Source organism: Eupeodes corollae, chromosome 1 (genome assembly GCF_945859685.1).
Source record: "Eupeodes corollae chromosome 1, idEupCoro1.1, whole genome shotgun sequence".
Taxonomy (NCBI): Eukaryota; Metazoa; Arthropoda; class Insecta; order Diptera; family Syrphidae; genus Eupeodes; species Eupeodes corollae.
The window spans coordinates 269,275,086-269,291,783 of record NC_079147.1 but is presented as its reverse complement, the minus strand read 5'-3'; the positions used below and the strand labels follow the sequence as shown (position 1 = coordinate 269,291,783).

The 16,698-nt window shown below is 34.6% G+C and overlaps 1 pseudogene; it reads right to left on the bottom strand.

Annotated features, from left to right (window-relative positions):
- Positions 1 to 432: 432 nt before the first annotated feature.
- Positions 433 to 8,460, bottom strand: LOC129950472 (dnaJ homolog shv-like; annotated as a pseudogene).
- Positions 8,461 to 16,698: the final 8,238 nt, after the last annotated feature.

The following is a 16,698-nucleotide window of genomic DNA, read 5'->3' as shown; positions in this document are numbered from 1 at the left end:
ATATGGGAATTTGTTATTATGTTGGTATATCTGTCTGTATGTGAAAAATATAAACGAAGAGATATGTTCTGCATTATAATCGCATAGATATTTATGCAAATATTTTATTTGCTTTTTAGATTGGAATGGATCTGGTGGTAAATGATGTTGATGATGATGATGATGATGCGCCAAAATGTACGGTACGTATCTTCTCACACCATCCTTTTACAATTCAAACCAAACAAAATGAATTTGCATATTTTAATAATACAAAATGAAACACTACCACCATACTCCATTAATTTTCGTCTCCTTGTTTTTTGTACATTTTGTACAGCTTTTTTTAATCAGCTAAAGAACTATGCAATAGGTTCAGAGATGGAAAATTCCTTTAGGTAAATATCAACACCCCATCTCAAACACCACTAATTTATGCAAAAGAAGAATTCATCATTCTTTCACATCCATGTAACCCTTTTTTCCCAAGTTACAAGTGCTTGACTTTACATAAGCTGAAAGATATGTTAAAAAAAAAGGTCCCACATGTGAGTACTTGTACCTTCATCATGAATTTGCGTTCTGGATTTGGAAGTCACAGCCTCGCAGCATTTAGAAAGGTATTAGCAATTAAGCATTGATTAATGATTCCTGGTGCCATGTCATGAGAGAGAAAAGGATTCATCCCGATAATGACATGACAGTCAGTGGCTTAACATAATACGGTAGGTAGAACGTATGGATATCACAGATATACGAAATATCCTTCCGAACTTTGACAACAATGACTTTGCCCATATTGTTAAATTGTGTACTTACTATACGTTGGCATATTGGCTTCAAGCTTCAAGGAACTTCCAGGAGTTTGTCTAGATTTTCCAAGGATTTGTTTGTTATCCTCTGATAATGCATTTGAACTTTCAACCCTTTTACTTTTTTGTCTTATTGGTGTATTTTTCATTTCTTTGATTGCGATGAGTCCTGAAGAAGTGAACAACAAAAGATTTGTTACGGAGATAAATGATTCGAAAATAGGAAGTGGCATTTTGCATTTAGTGTGTTTTTTTTTGTTGACCAAAATTGTATCTTTAAATGAAATCTTTAATTTTATCCTTTTATAACATGTAGAGTTTCTATGAAGTTGTGTTTTTGTATCTTTTCTATTGTATCTGACTGGCGACAGATATAAAGCTGCAATAAAAATATCACAATGATGTGTCGGGGCGATGTTTTTATATCTCGAATCAATTGTGTGGGGGAAAAATAAGTAATTTTTCATCTTCTTTGGCGAAAATTCTTTTTGTACAATTTTTCTTTTTGTTGCTGCTGGTGATGCTGCTTGTTTCCCTTAAACCAAAAATACGGATGTGTCAGAAAGGAAGACGATTGTTTAAGGATATCAAGAAAAAAAGGCTATATAGGGGATGAATCCTTATAGAAAAGAATAACAAACCAGAAATAGAAAAAAATATAGGTCAGATAAATAAATTTTATTTCTTTTTGACATTTTCAGTTGTTCGTATTTACTCGTTCTAGAGCTCTAAGCTCTACACTCTACAGCCTAAACTATGTATATTATTGTAGAACATTTGAGATTTAATCCTTTTAATTAATTGAAAAAGATAGATTTATGGAGTGTGAATCTCCAGTGAATCGGTCGTTTTCGGAAGTCTATATTCATTAATTATGATTATGTTCTTTTGTTCTGGCAATTAACGAATAGTTTTATATACGAATATAAGGCGGAGATTTTTACGAAAAGATGAATTGTTGTTGGAATATTGTAGATGGGGAAGCTGCAGTTTCCATTAGGGTATGATTAAGAGGCGTGGACAAATAGCTTTAGTTTTGAAAGTTTGGTGAATTATTTATTGGAAATCGAAAGATTTATTACGGTGATGATAAAAAGAAACAAGCTTTTAATAGATGACCATTCTCCTTAAGTTCTGAATATTTCTGAAATAATAGCTTCCCATTACCGCCCTTTAAAATGATTATTAAATTCCCATAGAAAGTTATTGTAATCGGTCCGATTTGTTGATTTGAAAATTTTGAAATTTCGTGACGTTTGCTAGAATCTAAATGAAAGATTTAAAGAGATAAGTCTAAATCTTTTTTCGTTGTCCATATCTTAAGAACCTGTAGAGATATCGACTTCAAATAGAATCTGTTATACTGATAATAATGCAGAAAGATTTCTACATCTTCTCATTCTCACAAAAAATTGAGTGTATGGTTTTAAGCATAGCCAGAAACTTATTTTTTTAATTATATATTATAATGGGTTATCCATGTTGCGGTTTCAAAAGTATAGGGCTGAAATTCGACATCTGTCAAACTAAGTTGTTGAAACAATTTGTTGTAATTTTTCAGTTGAAAGTGTGACATTTACGAAAATGGATCGCTTAACTATCGTACAACGCATACAAATTGTTAAAAGCTTCTACAAAAATTGTGATATTTCCACAGCCATTTACCGTGCTTTAAGAGAAGATTGTGGCTAACACAATCGTCCAACTACGCAAGCAATTGCCAAAATTGTGAACAAATTTGAAAAGACTGGATTGGTTACAGATATTGTGCATCATCGTTTCGCTCGTAAGACGGAAAATATCACAGCTGTAAGTGAAAATGTCGCCGAACAATCGAATGTATCGATTCCTCTTCGTTCTCAGGAATTAGGACTGCCTAAGGGTACATTATGAAGTATTTTGCGTTTGGAGCCTACACCTGCATTAAGCTCACACAAGAACTTAAGCCAGCTGACCACTCACAACGTAGTAGGTAAGTCGAATGGGTGCTTGAACAACAGGCGGAGGACGGCGATTTTCGAAAAAAAAATTTCCTTCAGCGACGAACCACATTTCTCACTCGGGGGTATGTCAATACAAAATTGTCGCATTTGGAGTTCTGAGAATCCTTAAGTAATTGAATTTATTCACATCCACAAAGAGTCATTGCTTGATGCGCTCTTTGGACCGGAGGTGTGATAGGACCTTACTTTTTTTACAACGACGATCAACGACTGTCAAAGTCAATTTGGAGTGTTATGGTCATATAATAACCGATTTTTTTGGCTGCTTCTAAAAAGTATGACTTGGAGAATATGTGGTTTCAACAAGATGGTGTCACATGAAACTCAACTCGGTCGAATATTGCTTTATTGCAAGAGACATTTACCGGTCGGGTAATTTCTCGTTGTGGAGATATCAACTGGCCACCAAGATCATGCGATTTGATACCGCTGGACTTTTTTGTGAGGCTACGTCAGGGCTGGATTAAGGGCTTGCGCCCAGGTTGCCCTCCATAAACAGGGGACCCCCACAATAGAGACTTCGGAAATTTTTTGTCTATAATGCTAACTAATAAACACCAGTACACATCTTTTCCTTTGATATATATTTTTTTGTCCTTTTACCTTTACCTACAGCCTACAGTACTTTGTACATACGTGATTATTTAATTATATTAATCTTAAATAACAGAAATCATTGCTCTCGTTAGTCTTGTCGAGCTGAGGCTACGAAAGCCTAAGCCAACGGCTATTCGGAAATCGAAAAAGCTCTAACCAGCATATCTTCGAATAAAGACCAAAAGACATTGTGAGGAATGAAGCAACGCACCTTCTATAGAAGATGAGTGGTGTCGAAACCGCTTTGTTTGCAGCATTTTGAAACGATATCTTGGAGTGATACAACACTACAAAAAAAATGTTGCAAGACCCGAAAATAATTCTTGAATCGGCAATGTGTGCACTAAAATAATTGAAATCATTCGTGGAATCCAAACGAAATGATTATGATAAATACGAGGAAGCAGCCAAAAAAATATCCAGCACCCGCACCAGAACGAGAAATGTGAGGTGGAATCCGCTCGATTACGGGAAAACACAAGACGTAAATCTGTCACCCAAGGAAAAATGCAAAGTACAACATCCAAATGTGGCTCACCCTCGGCCACGAAGCGTTTTTCCTGTCCGTCAACCATACCCGACTCCACCTCTATTTCCAGAGTTCGTTCCTAGTGGACCAACTTAACGTGGGGACACTCATCACAAATGGTCTGTTGCATCATCTGGAATCACCGTGGACCCATGTTTCGAGTGACCATTTCCTGTAGACAGCTGCACCTTCTCGTTCCAGACGCTGGTTTCATCACATGCTTATTGCGAACGATCTCCACGAAGTTGCCCGAATACAACTTCTCCCGATTGATCATCATTTTCATGACAATATTCTCCCCGAGAGGAGTGTCATGCTGTTGGGAATCACCATTGCCGAAATGGAAACAAAAATCACCGAAGAAGTTAGCAAAAGGATCCGAACTGTCCATCATGCCGTCCTTCTTCAGACACTCCTCGCCACATTGATCGTAGGTTTGCGCTTCTCCGGGTCCGATAGAACTTCATAGGCAGCGCCGTCCTTGTTCTTATCGGGATGCAATTCTTTGGCTTGTTTGCGATATGCTTTCTTAATTTTATTTGTGATGGCGGATTTTTTAACATTTAAAATGCGATAAAAATCCCGACCGGCCAAGGTACCCACAGCACAGAAGATAATTGGATTGCAATTGCGAGATATACTGCGCGCATATTGACTTGATTCTTTTATGAGTTAGTTTAGATTAATTATATATTTACAGACGATATTGTTTACGCTTTCAAATTTTAATTCATTTTTCTTTAATAACTTTTCGTTTTTCTCTCTCGGAACGAAGAGTTTTGCAGTTTTTCCTTCATCCCAGTGATTGACCAGCTATCCGTTTCTCTTATTGAAAGATTTCATGCCTATGAAGCTGTACGTTCGAGATTTGGATTCCTGAATCACATCGAGAAGATGACTGCTAAAAATTTGCACGCTGCAGCAGAGGTATTGGTAAAAATGTATCCGCAGGATTTAGAGCCTAGTCTTTGTAATGAGTTGGTTCAATTTGTGTCTTTGATTGAATCATACAAAGAGGATAAGGACTATGGAACAGATCAATCGCCTGAACTATTTTACTACCAAATTCTCCTAAATCAGTATTTCAGAGCTACATTCCCAAACCTCGAAATTGAATTGAGAATGAAAATTATAAAAATAGGCTCCTAACCATGATGGGACATAACCGTCTAACGCAGCTTCCTAGCATTAAAAGCGATTTACTCCGAGAACTGGATTTCAAAGAAATCATCAACGATTTTTCGGCGAAAAAAGCTCGAAAGGTTCCGTTCGTGAGCCCTAAAATTTAATTTTAGATAATTCTTTTTTCCCTTTATATTTATATGTGTTTGTTCAATACTAAAGGAATCTGCATCATTTCACAATAAATTATTTATTGAAAACCCTAGTAAAAAAAATTATTTACTTTATTTTAAAAAATAATTTGGGGCTAGAGGGCCTCCGCTTCTTTACTGCCCCGAGGCCTCTGGACCTCTAAATCCGGCCCTGGGCTACGTGAAAAGCCATCCTTATGCAGAAAACTCTCGAGTACTTAAAAACCAACATTCGTCAAGTAGTGGTGCGCGTGGTGGTCATTTAAATGATTATTATTTTATGAGATTAAGATTTAAGATACCGTTACTTTGATCTTAAAGACACAACAAAATTTAAAAATTGTAATGACAGAAATTTTTTCTTCTTAACATTAAGGAAAAAAGATGCATTTCTTTAAAAATTAAATTAAATTAGTTTTGCACGTTGCAGAATCTTTTTTCTCAGTTCTCGAGAGATTCAAAGCTTTTATATTAAATTCCCAAACCTCGAAATTGAATTGAGAATGAAAATTATAAAAATAGGCTCCTAACCATGATGGGACATAACCGTCTAACGCAGCTTCCTAGCATTAAAAGCGATTTACTCCGAGAACTGGATTTCAAAGAAATCATCAACGATTTTTCGGCGAAAAAAGCTCGAAAGGTTCCGTTCGTGAGCCCTAAAATTTAATTTTAGATAATTCTTTTTTCCCTTTATATTTATATGTGTTTGTTCAATACTAAAGGAATCTGCATCATTTCACAATAAATTATTTATTGAAAACCCTAGTAAAAAAAATTATTTACTTTATTTTAAAAAATAATTTGGGGCTAGAGGGCCTCCGCTTCTTTACTGCCCCGAGGCCTCTGGACCTCTAAATCCGGCCCTGGGCTACGTGAAAAGCCATCCTTATGCAGAAAACTCTCGAGTACTTAAAAACCAACATTCGTCAAGTAGTGGTGCGCGTGGTGGTCATTTAAATGATTATTATTTTATGAGATTAAGATTTAAGATACCGTTACTTTGATCTTAAAGACACAACAAAATTTAAAAATTGTAATGACAGAAATGTTTTCTTCTTAACATTAAGGAAAAAAGATGCATTTCTTTAAAAATTAAATTAAATTAGTTTTGCACGTTGCAGAATCTTTTTTCTCAGTTCTCGAGAGATTCAAAGCTTTTATATTAAATTTAAAAAAAATATGAAACATTTATTATATTTTTCGATTAGCCATTAGTTTAGCGAAAGTGTTCCTTTTGCTGCTCAGACATTAATATTTGTGGCAATCAAAATTAAAATAATAATTTATATATTATAACTTAGTTTAAGAAAAACTCAGTATTCAAACATATTTGATATGGAATTTTGTTTAAATAATCAAACTTGTTTATCGAGTATAAACAAACTTTATTGTATAAATAGTGTTTCAAAATAAATAAAAATCAGTTCTGACTTGAAAGTTAAAGCCAACACATCTCGTTTTATTTTAACTTTCTCACCGGGTTCTACATATTCTTCAAATTCGTAATTAAAATAAAGTTCTAGAACATCCAAAGCAAGTTCTTTTTGAAAATCCTAAAAGTTTTTATCGTTGAATTGGTAACGACGATGAAATTCGTATTTATATAACTACTACTGCCTAGGCCCTATGGCTTATATGACCATCCCTGGATCGTCCAATAGTCAAAAGTTAATGATTTTGTGCTACGAGATTATGAATTCAAGAGAATTCCTACGAAAATTGAAACAAATAATCTTCCAGTGGAGACCCCTACGACCACCAGATCCACCGTTGTTGAAACGTATAACCAAAACTAATTAATGATTTGATTACAACATATTTAAGGTTTTTATATAACAAAAAAAAACGTCGTATTATACTTATATTGTATCTTAAATATTTGGAAACTTGTTTCTGGTAAAGATATTTTGATTATAGTTTACTTAAAAGATACTTTTATAAATGCCTTTCGCCTTTCGATACCTTTTTCTTATTTAAACCTATTCTTGTATAGTAATTATATTTCCTATAACAAAAAACTGTACCCCAATAACTTATTCCTTATCATCTTCATAAATGAGGTCCCATTAAAAATAAAATTTTAAATTCCCCATCGTCCAAAACTCATCATCAATTTAAACCAAAAACAACGACAAAAAACATAACCAACTTCGTATCGCATCTTTTAAATGAAAAAAAGTCTTAAACTTTGTAAACTTATTTTTACCGGATGTTGCCGGCCGAGGTAAAAACACAAAAACAATTCAAAAATAAAATATCTAAGAACTCGAAAACAACAATCCCAAAAAAATCCTCATAACACTTATCTTTTATGAATTTTTCCCACTAAAACGGCATGAAAAATATTTCACTTAAATATAATCTAAGGGCTTGAAGAGTCTCATGCAAATAATGGAATTTGTATAGAGGGACACGACAAAATACTTCTGTCCGTCTCTACTTTGATGTTGCAATTTCCTGTCCAACAGAACAGAGAGTATACAAAAAATGAACACCATGCCATATGATATACGAGATACGACTCCACCATAGGTATGAAGCTGGTCTGTTGGTGTATTTTCAAAAGTCTCCCCTCCTCCCAAAACAACTTCCACGAAAAGCAAAGTTCTCTATTGTCGAAATTAATTGCGAAACCTCAGTTTTCATCTCAATCTCCCTATTCCGGACTCTTACCATCAGCTTACCGCGCCTTTTCCTAGCTTTTAGACTGTAGGTATAAAGAAGTCCCTTATGCAATACCTATAGTGATCCTGAGCCGTGTTGTGGGTACAGATAGGTTTAGGTATATACGTATCTACATAAAAACATTTCTGATACAAGTGTCCTGACGAACATCATCATCATCCAGAAGGACTCAACAAACGGTTGATTTGATATTTGCAGAAGCCAAACCATCGCAAGTAAGCAGCTTGGGGCAATTATCGTGGTCACTAATGGAGGTGCTCTTTGGGAATTGTTCTCGTATGTCGTCCGTCTGGAAAAAATATCGCAAAGGGTCCTTATCATTTACAATGGCAAATAAAGGATAATTAGGGTAAACTCCCATCATCGCATTTTGCATTTAGAATTGTAATGATTGTACGACTCTATATTATACGTTCCATAAGTACCTTCGCTCCTTCAAATGTTTGACGCTTTTCATCCGCATCATAGAGAGGAAAAAACGAGAGGCCAGGACGGTAGTTGGTAATCCAGATTGTGGAATGTCCAGTGGGCTGTTTCATTTGTTTTTCCTCTAAGCAATTTTTTCTAACTCACCCCTTCTTGTTTGATATTAAACCCAGACATTATATGAGATGGTCGGAGATGTAAGTTTTTCATCAGCTTCCCTATGTCAATATACACACTTTTGACGAAAGGGAGCTGGAAGATCCTGATTGCTTACATCGTACATAATGAAAAGCCCCCCATTCCCCCAGTTATACATTCTAATTGAGGTGCTAATGCAACTGGAACACTCAATTTCTATACAAATGGATTCCAATAATTGGGATTTTGGATGTGTGGTTGGAGTGGGGGTTAAAGTGAATGAAGTTGCATCACAACTCACATAAAGGTCTTTTATAAAGGAAGAGTAATTAGTGTTTCTCCGACGAAAACCATAAATCAATCTCGATGAATAGTTACACATCTAGAGGGTTATACGAATTATATTTCAAGCTTTGTGACAGTCATCATATAGCATCGTTGCGTTCGTTGATTCCTCAGACTCCTTCTTTGGCTTTCTCTAAAGATGATTAGAGTAAATATCCTTACATTTACTCCTTCAGGATATCATCGGAAACGAAGGAAAGGCACTACATATATGAATATAACTTTACTCTTTCATAAAACATAATTTCACCAATGCACTTTGAGCTTGCAAAACATCTATAGGTTAGGTAGGTTATTTGCTTATTTGAAGCATCATAAAGCTGAAGCCAGAGCAGAGTAGGAGAATCTCAATTACATTTGCACTTGGTCTTGGATCATTTATGCATTTCGGCGCACGCTTAAGTTTATTTGCAGATACATTTTCATCTGAATGATATTTGCTTTTTAGTGATGAGGCTGGTTTTATGGGGACAAGGGATGACGAACGAACCTATAGCTCTTCATCTTCATATATAAGGAGTGTCTGGATGATGTTGGCCTGGCCTGAAATTACGCTTTTCAGTTTTGAGAATGTAAATATTTTTTACTTTCAAGATGTTTTAGTATTCTTATTAGAGGGAAACGAACGAACGACGACGACGTTAAGTAAACATTTTAGAACTTATGGTTTGTTTGTTGTTGTTGTTTTTGTACTTGAACTGACGATTGAGTACTGGTATTTCCGGTGTAGAAGTGCATGTGCGGTGCACTCTCATAACATATTTTAATGTACAAAGGTATCTCATTAAGGTGAATAATATTATGTGCGTTGTTGAAGAAATATACGTATAATGATTGTTTTAATATTTTGTTTATAATGTTTTAAGAATTAAAAATATAAGAGGTCGTGTGTTGCTACTTGGTTTTATTTCTAAAAAAATAGACTAAAAAAATATGTATTACAGTCATATTTTCACTATTTGGCATATTGTAAAAAAAAGAGGCAGGGATGTGACCCGCACTGATATCTTCCCATTCTGTCTGTTGGTTCTTCTTGCTAAAATCTTTAATAAAATATTCATATCACAATACACACATGTGTGTATTGTTAAGAAAATTGTTAGTTGAATTTTTCTTAAAAGTTAACAACAGGTTTTTTCCTACAATAAAGCTGGTCTTGTAAACAAATCTTTTTTATGTAATTTTTATAAATATATTTGTAAATTTCAAATTTTCTTTTTATTCGAAACTTTTGTTTTATTTGAGAATTTTAAAAATTATGAGAAATACTTCGTAGATTATAAACTTAAATGGATATCTGCTACAAAAACGCTCAAATTTGAAAGAACCATTGGTGGATGCCTGTTTGGCAATAAGAAAAGTATTGAACCCATCTATCAACTAAAGTATGTAACAACGAATAACAACTAAATTCAATACCTTTTTATTTGAATTGTAGTCATTGGAATAGAGACTTTACACTTCTTAAAAACTTATTTAATGAGCTCGCATCCAACAATTTCATTCTCGGAGGAGATTTCAATGTGAGAACAGGCACAAGAGGAATAGTGGACGAAAACTTCATTCCTACATCGTCGATAATGGAAAGAAGATATTTAAAAGATTCTGACTGAGACAGTAACTGCACCAAATTTATTGAATTTCTTGATGATATTGATTCATTTATTCTTAATGGCAGAGGGTTTAGTGACAAAAATATTGGATACACTTTTGTAAGTAGTAGAGGTTCTTCAGAGATTGACTAATGTTGCCCTTCGTACGCAATCTCTAGTTTGGATGAAGAGTTTAGCGTAGATTGTGTAACCTTCTCAGATCACATGCCATTAATTTGTTTCCTAAAATCTTCAGTAACAGCAGAAAATATCAACCAACGAGGTATCTCCAGAATAAAATGGGATGACCAAAGAGGTGTTGTTTATAAACATAAATTCGAGTCACTTGAATCCTCCATAATAATACCAATAGATTCAATTGAAGAACGATGCAACGCATTCAAAGGCTGTATTTATGAAGCAAACGGAGCTCCCATACAACAAAACGTTAAGTTTGAGCCAAAAAAACTTGTTTTTTATTGTTTTATGGACAGGAAAAATTCTCTCTTGAACACCTTAAATCATTCAGAAAACTTAAAATAAATTAAATTGGGTGGCGCAACAGTCCTTTGCGAACTAGGGCCTAGTGACTTACAACTCTCAACCATTCCTGTGTGCGAGTAATGTTGTCAGGAATGGAGGGGACCTACAGTTTATATGCCGAATCCGAACGGCTAATTTGAGAAAGCACTTTTTCATGACAAGATTTACTCTTGGAGAACTTGTCAATTCCTCGCAAGAGGCAGTACCCGTGAAAAGACTTTAGACGGCATAGGCAGGGATCGAACCCAAGACCTCCAACGCACTAACCATCATGCCACGGGTACTTCAGAAAACTTAACCTGGAAATATGACGTAGAAACTACTATGATGCCAACAAGAAATATAGGATTTTATGTAGAAATAAAAAAACAGCTTATTTCGTTAGCCTTTCTAAGAGCCTTGAATCTGTTCATTCAACCCGAGAGTGGTGGAAGATTGCTGAGCAAATACGCGGACAGTCGATTAAAACCACAACGTCAGTAAAAGTAAATGAATTTAAAATGCATTTTGAAAGCTCACTCTCGCAATCAAATGATTCAGCTACTATCTCATACGCTCTTCCTCAGCGACATGTTCCAGAGTTAGATTAGCCCATTGAACCGCACGAGATATATTCTGCTATATCATCAAAAGCTCTTAAAACTTTTGGTTTGGTTGGAATACCGTATGAATTTAATAAAAATGCATGTCCATCTCTTATTGAAGAAATACAGAAGTTATTCACTTTCAGATAATCCATTACATACCCGCTTTTAAGAATAATAAATAAATAAATTGGGTGGCGTAACAATCTGTTTGAAAACAAAGGCCTAGCGACTGACAACTCTTAACCATTCCTGAATACTGTTGTCAGGGATGGAAGGGACCTACAGTTTTAAGCCGAATACGAATGGCAAACGCTGTTTAAGAAAGGAGTTACAAATGTTGTGTCAAACTATAGAGGCCTTTCATTTCTCGATACGCTCTATAAGCTCTTTATTACAGTTCTCTTGAACAGACTGTCACCTTGGTAAGAAAAAAACAACATCATCAATGAATTTCAAGCTGCATATAGAACCAACTATTCTATTGTGGACCATGTTTATAATCTTTCATTCATAATTCAACTTCAACTCTGCCAAAAGAAGAAACTCTAGGCTTTTTTCATCGATCTTGAGGCTGCTTTTGATAGCATTGACAGAAATGCTCTTATTTATAAGCTATCGACTCTGGAAATATCTTCGAAGATACTGGCTACTATAAAGTCTCTTTATAAGGATACTACTGCAGCTGTTTGGGATGGTTCGTGTTTGTCAGACTTCTTCCCCACTAGGAAAGGTGTTCGTCAAGGATGTGTGCTAAGCTCTCTTCTTTTCATTCTTTTCTTAAATGATCTTCATGCGGAACTTCCAATCGGTATTGTAAAAGTGTCTAATCAATACAAGTATCTTGGCGTAGTGTTTAATTACAACATGTCTTGGAATGAGCAAACAAACAGATTGGAAACTTCTAAAAATTCAATCAATGCAACGTGGTCGAGACTTCAAAAGTGCAAAAGTTCAAAATATACAATGCCACCTCAAAAGCTTTTATGTTGTACTGTGCTCAAGTTTGGGGATACCGCGAATACAACCAAGTCGAAAAGTTGCAGCGTTTCGTCATTAAAAGATAATACGCCTAACTATGCTCTGCACATGAAACAGATTGACCGAAGGGTTTCCTAACGTCCCGCCAGCTACATTTTTCTTTCATAAATATTCCTAATTATAGTGACCCAACATTTTATCGAAAGCCATTATACACAAGAAAATCTTCTGAGCTAAGAAATGGTTATATCTTTTTCATGGATGTTCGTTGGATTTTTCTTTTGACATTAATATACTTGAATGGCCCAGCTTACATAACATTCTCTTACTGAAAATAAAAGAAAAACACTGGACTGAATTTACAGTTAGTGCGATACAGTCTCATTTTCACGATGAATATTGCGACTTGATGTACTCTGGCATACCGAACTACTTTGATGACTCCAATTTACGTGATATGATTTCGATAATTTTTAAAGCTCGCTGCGGGCTCCTTAATATGGATGTATTGGAAAATACCATGCACTTCATTGGAACCTGCCCAGTATTCAAAAAGTACAGAAGAAAATTTCTGGGCAGAGCGGCATCCTTTCTCATTCTCAACGTTCTTAATGGCTACCGCTACTCAAACATATATTCTTACTTATATCAGAAAAGCGTTAATTAAATATTGCAATGTTATTATAAATTAGTTTTTATAACATACATATGTATGTATATGTAATCTACTTACTAAGCTTTATATTTTTAAATTTCCTTTTTAACTTAAAGTTATTGTGAAAATTAATTTTAAACCAGCAATACTCATTTTAATCTATCTATCTTTTTCTATCTTAACTACAATATTTTGCATATGACTTAATAGTTTGATTTCAAAATATGTTTTTGTTAACGAGATGCTTGGTCGAAAATTATTTGTTTTTAATTTTAGAAGCATTCTTATAAGGGGTTATCCATTTTGAGGGTTCAAAATTGAACTTTAATAAAACACATACATATAAAATATTTTGTTTTCTTGATATTTCTTTGTAATTATAAAGTTTTTTTTGACATTATGAGTGAAACTTTGAATTATTTAAATGACCACCACTCGAATTGTTGCAAGCATCGATTCTTTTTAAAACATATTAAATGCTATCTCAGCCATAACTTGACTAATGTTGGTTTTTAAGTGCTCAAGAGCTAAAGGTTTTTCTGCATAAGGACGGTATTTCGCGTAGCTATACAAAAAAAAGTCCAACGGTGTCAAATCGTATGTTCTTGGTGGCCAAGTTGTGTTGAAACGACATATTTTCCAAATCGTATTCTTCCATAACATTAAAAAAAAGTCGGGTATCATATGACCATAACCCTCCGAATTGACGGTAGCAGTCATTTCATCGTCGTTTTCGAAGAAGTAAGGTCCAATCACACCTCCAGTGGTTGGCACTAAAAAGCGAGTTTTTGTGGATGTAATGGCCTCTCTTCAATTACTTGAGGATTGTAAGAACCCCAAATACAACAATTATGTTTATAAACATACCCAGCGAGTGAGAAATGTGCTTCGTCGCTAAAGAAAATTTTGTTGGAAAAATCGAAAAGCCAATCCAACGCCTGTTGTTCAATCACCCATTCGACGTTGTGATTGGTCAGCTGGCTTGAGTTGTGTGAGCTGGCAAATGTAGATCCAAATGCAAAATACGCCATAATGTGCCGATAGACTGTTCTAAATCCTGTGAAGGATGAGGAATCGCGTCTTCGGCAACATTTTCACTTACTGCAGCAATATTTTCAGTACTACGAGCCAAACCATGATGCACATGCCTTACAATATCTGTAACCAATCCACCCCTTCAAATTTCTTCACAATTTTACCAATTGCTTACGAAAATCATAATCTCCTCTTAAAGCACGATATATGGCTGTGGCAGAATCGCCATTTTTGAAGTAGGTTTTAACAATTTTTATGCGTATAGTTAAGCGATCCATTTTTGTCGTAAATATCAGACTTCCAATTGAACGAAAAAATTTAGCAACTTAGTTTGGCAGATGTCGAATTCCAGCCCTATACTTTTGAAACCGCTACGATCTACGAGTAAGCAGACTGATAACGATAGAAATAATAGACTTCTGAAAATTGAGACCGAAAAAGATTTTGTTTTATTTTCCAACAAAAAACAAGATCATATTTTTCTGGCAAACTTTCTCCTTTTTTTGGTTTTTGGTGCATTTACATTTTCGTAGCGTTCTTCGCATTTAGATAAAAAAAATGTATATTTTCGGAAAAGCTGCGTTTCTTCAATTTCTGACATTTCTGTGTGAAAAGCTCCAAGAATCATTTAGAAAAGAGTTGGAATCTAGGAATGATTTCATATGTAGAGTGTCTTCGAAATTAAATAGTTGACCATATCTTGTTGGAACAGTGTTCTACAATAATTATGGTATTTAAATTTTGTCAGCTTCTTTTCGCAACAATAAAGCACATTTTAAAGTGGTTTTCAAAAACTCCTCTTTTTGTTAAGTGTTTGATCTCCCTGATTAAAATTCCGGATCCAGACTTGCATGTCAATCGTATCATTTTCATGAGTCCAGTCCATGTCTGTATCAAAAATTCTATCGCATTTATTATAAATACAATCCAATATCAGTTGCTTGAGGCATACCAAGTCTATATTTTAGAGGTCTCGAACTAATCTGTCACTTTATTCCAATTTCTTTTGAAGTATTAACATTGTTGAAGTATTAACATTGTTCAGCATTCACTTCTTAACAGAGATATAGTTTTCTTAGAAATGACAAACTATAACATTTATCGCATTTATAAGTGAAAAAAATAAACAAGTTATAACCAAGAAAGGTAAGGCATATTGGTATAGAATTATATGTGTGTACCTACCATCAAAGCTTTGTAAATTATATGAACTTCCTCAGTAAAACCCAACCGCTTTTTAAGACAAGCATTTCTTAGAAGTTAATAAAAGGCATAAATAACCTATGTTAATGACTTTTCAATTTCCGGAGTAACACTTAAAACAATTTTACTTTGATCAACTCTCAAATTGCTAGATTTCTATTTTCTTCAAAGTAAGAATCCAATTCAATCTTTGTCTCTAATCTATGATGTGGTTAAAAGTAACTCGATACAATTTACTTCAAATCAACTTCATCTACACGTATAGTAAATATAAAATCGCTAATCGACTCGAAATAAGATCAAACATTCACAATTGAATAACAATACTTTACTCAGCATTTTTCCAAGGACCTCTTCTGTTACTCTTCAAAAATATATAGAAGCACATATTTTCAAACAAAACTCTTCACTTATTCACATTCATTTCATCCAAATAACAGACATTTTAAAATATACATACCTCGAAAAGACATCAGCAACAAACATACTTACATTAAAATAAGATTCAATTGAGCTCGTTTTCGTTGAAACAGACGAGAATTCTCTTCCACTTTTGGCTATAAGGACAAAATCACTTCCACATAGAAATCTTACGAAATAGCTTCCATCTCCTCTATGATGGAGGTAAGGTGTGTGTATATCTGTAGCCAGGGTATATTTATGCCAACAGAAAATCTATTGAGAAAGGAAAATTGAAAACAAAAAAAACACCTTTTGAATTGTATTTGCAATGAAACCCCCAATAACAAATCTCAATCATTTTCCTAGTCTAGACTTGAAGTTGAACTTCCAGACCATACGTAAAGTATTTCCTTTGTTCATCGAAATCTTCTCTCCTTTTTTTGGTCGAAGCATAAAATATTTTAAACCACACCACCTTCCAATGGGGGACGACGACGCTCGACGGGCGGTGTCGGCAGCATTACCGAATAAAAAAAAAAGGGTATTTTCTTATGAAGAGGGTACTCATCTGCATGTGGATGGATGCATTTGAAGAATCTTTCAAGGGTTTGACTTGCCGGACAATGGCGATGTTGTGGAAAACATGGAAAATTGTGCAAACCACTACGAAAAATGTATCCTGATGCGAGAGAGTTAGGGAAATTGAATCACTTGTTGAAAAGGATTTCTATACGTACGACTTCTTGTCCGGCTGGAGTATTATACCGGAAACATGCTTAAGTGTCGATTTTATTCATGGAAATTTTTTGACAGATGGATTAAAGTGAAAAGTGAAGTGAAACGAGTGCGGTTTTAAAAAAGGTAAAAGAATTC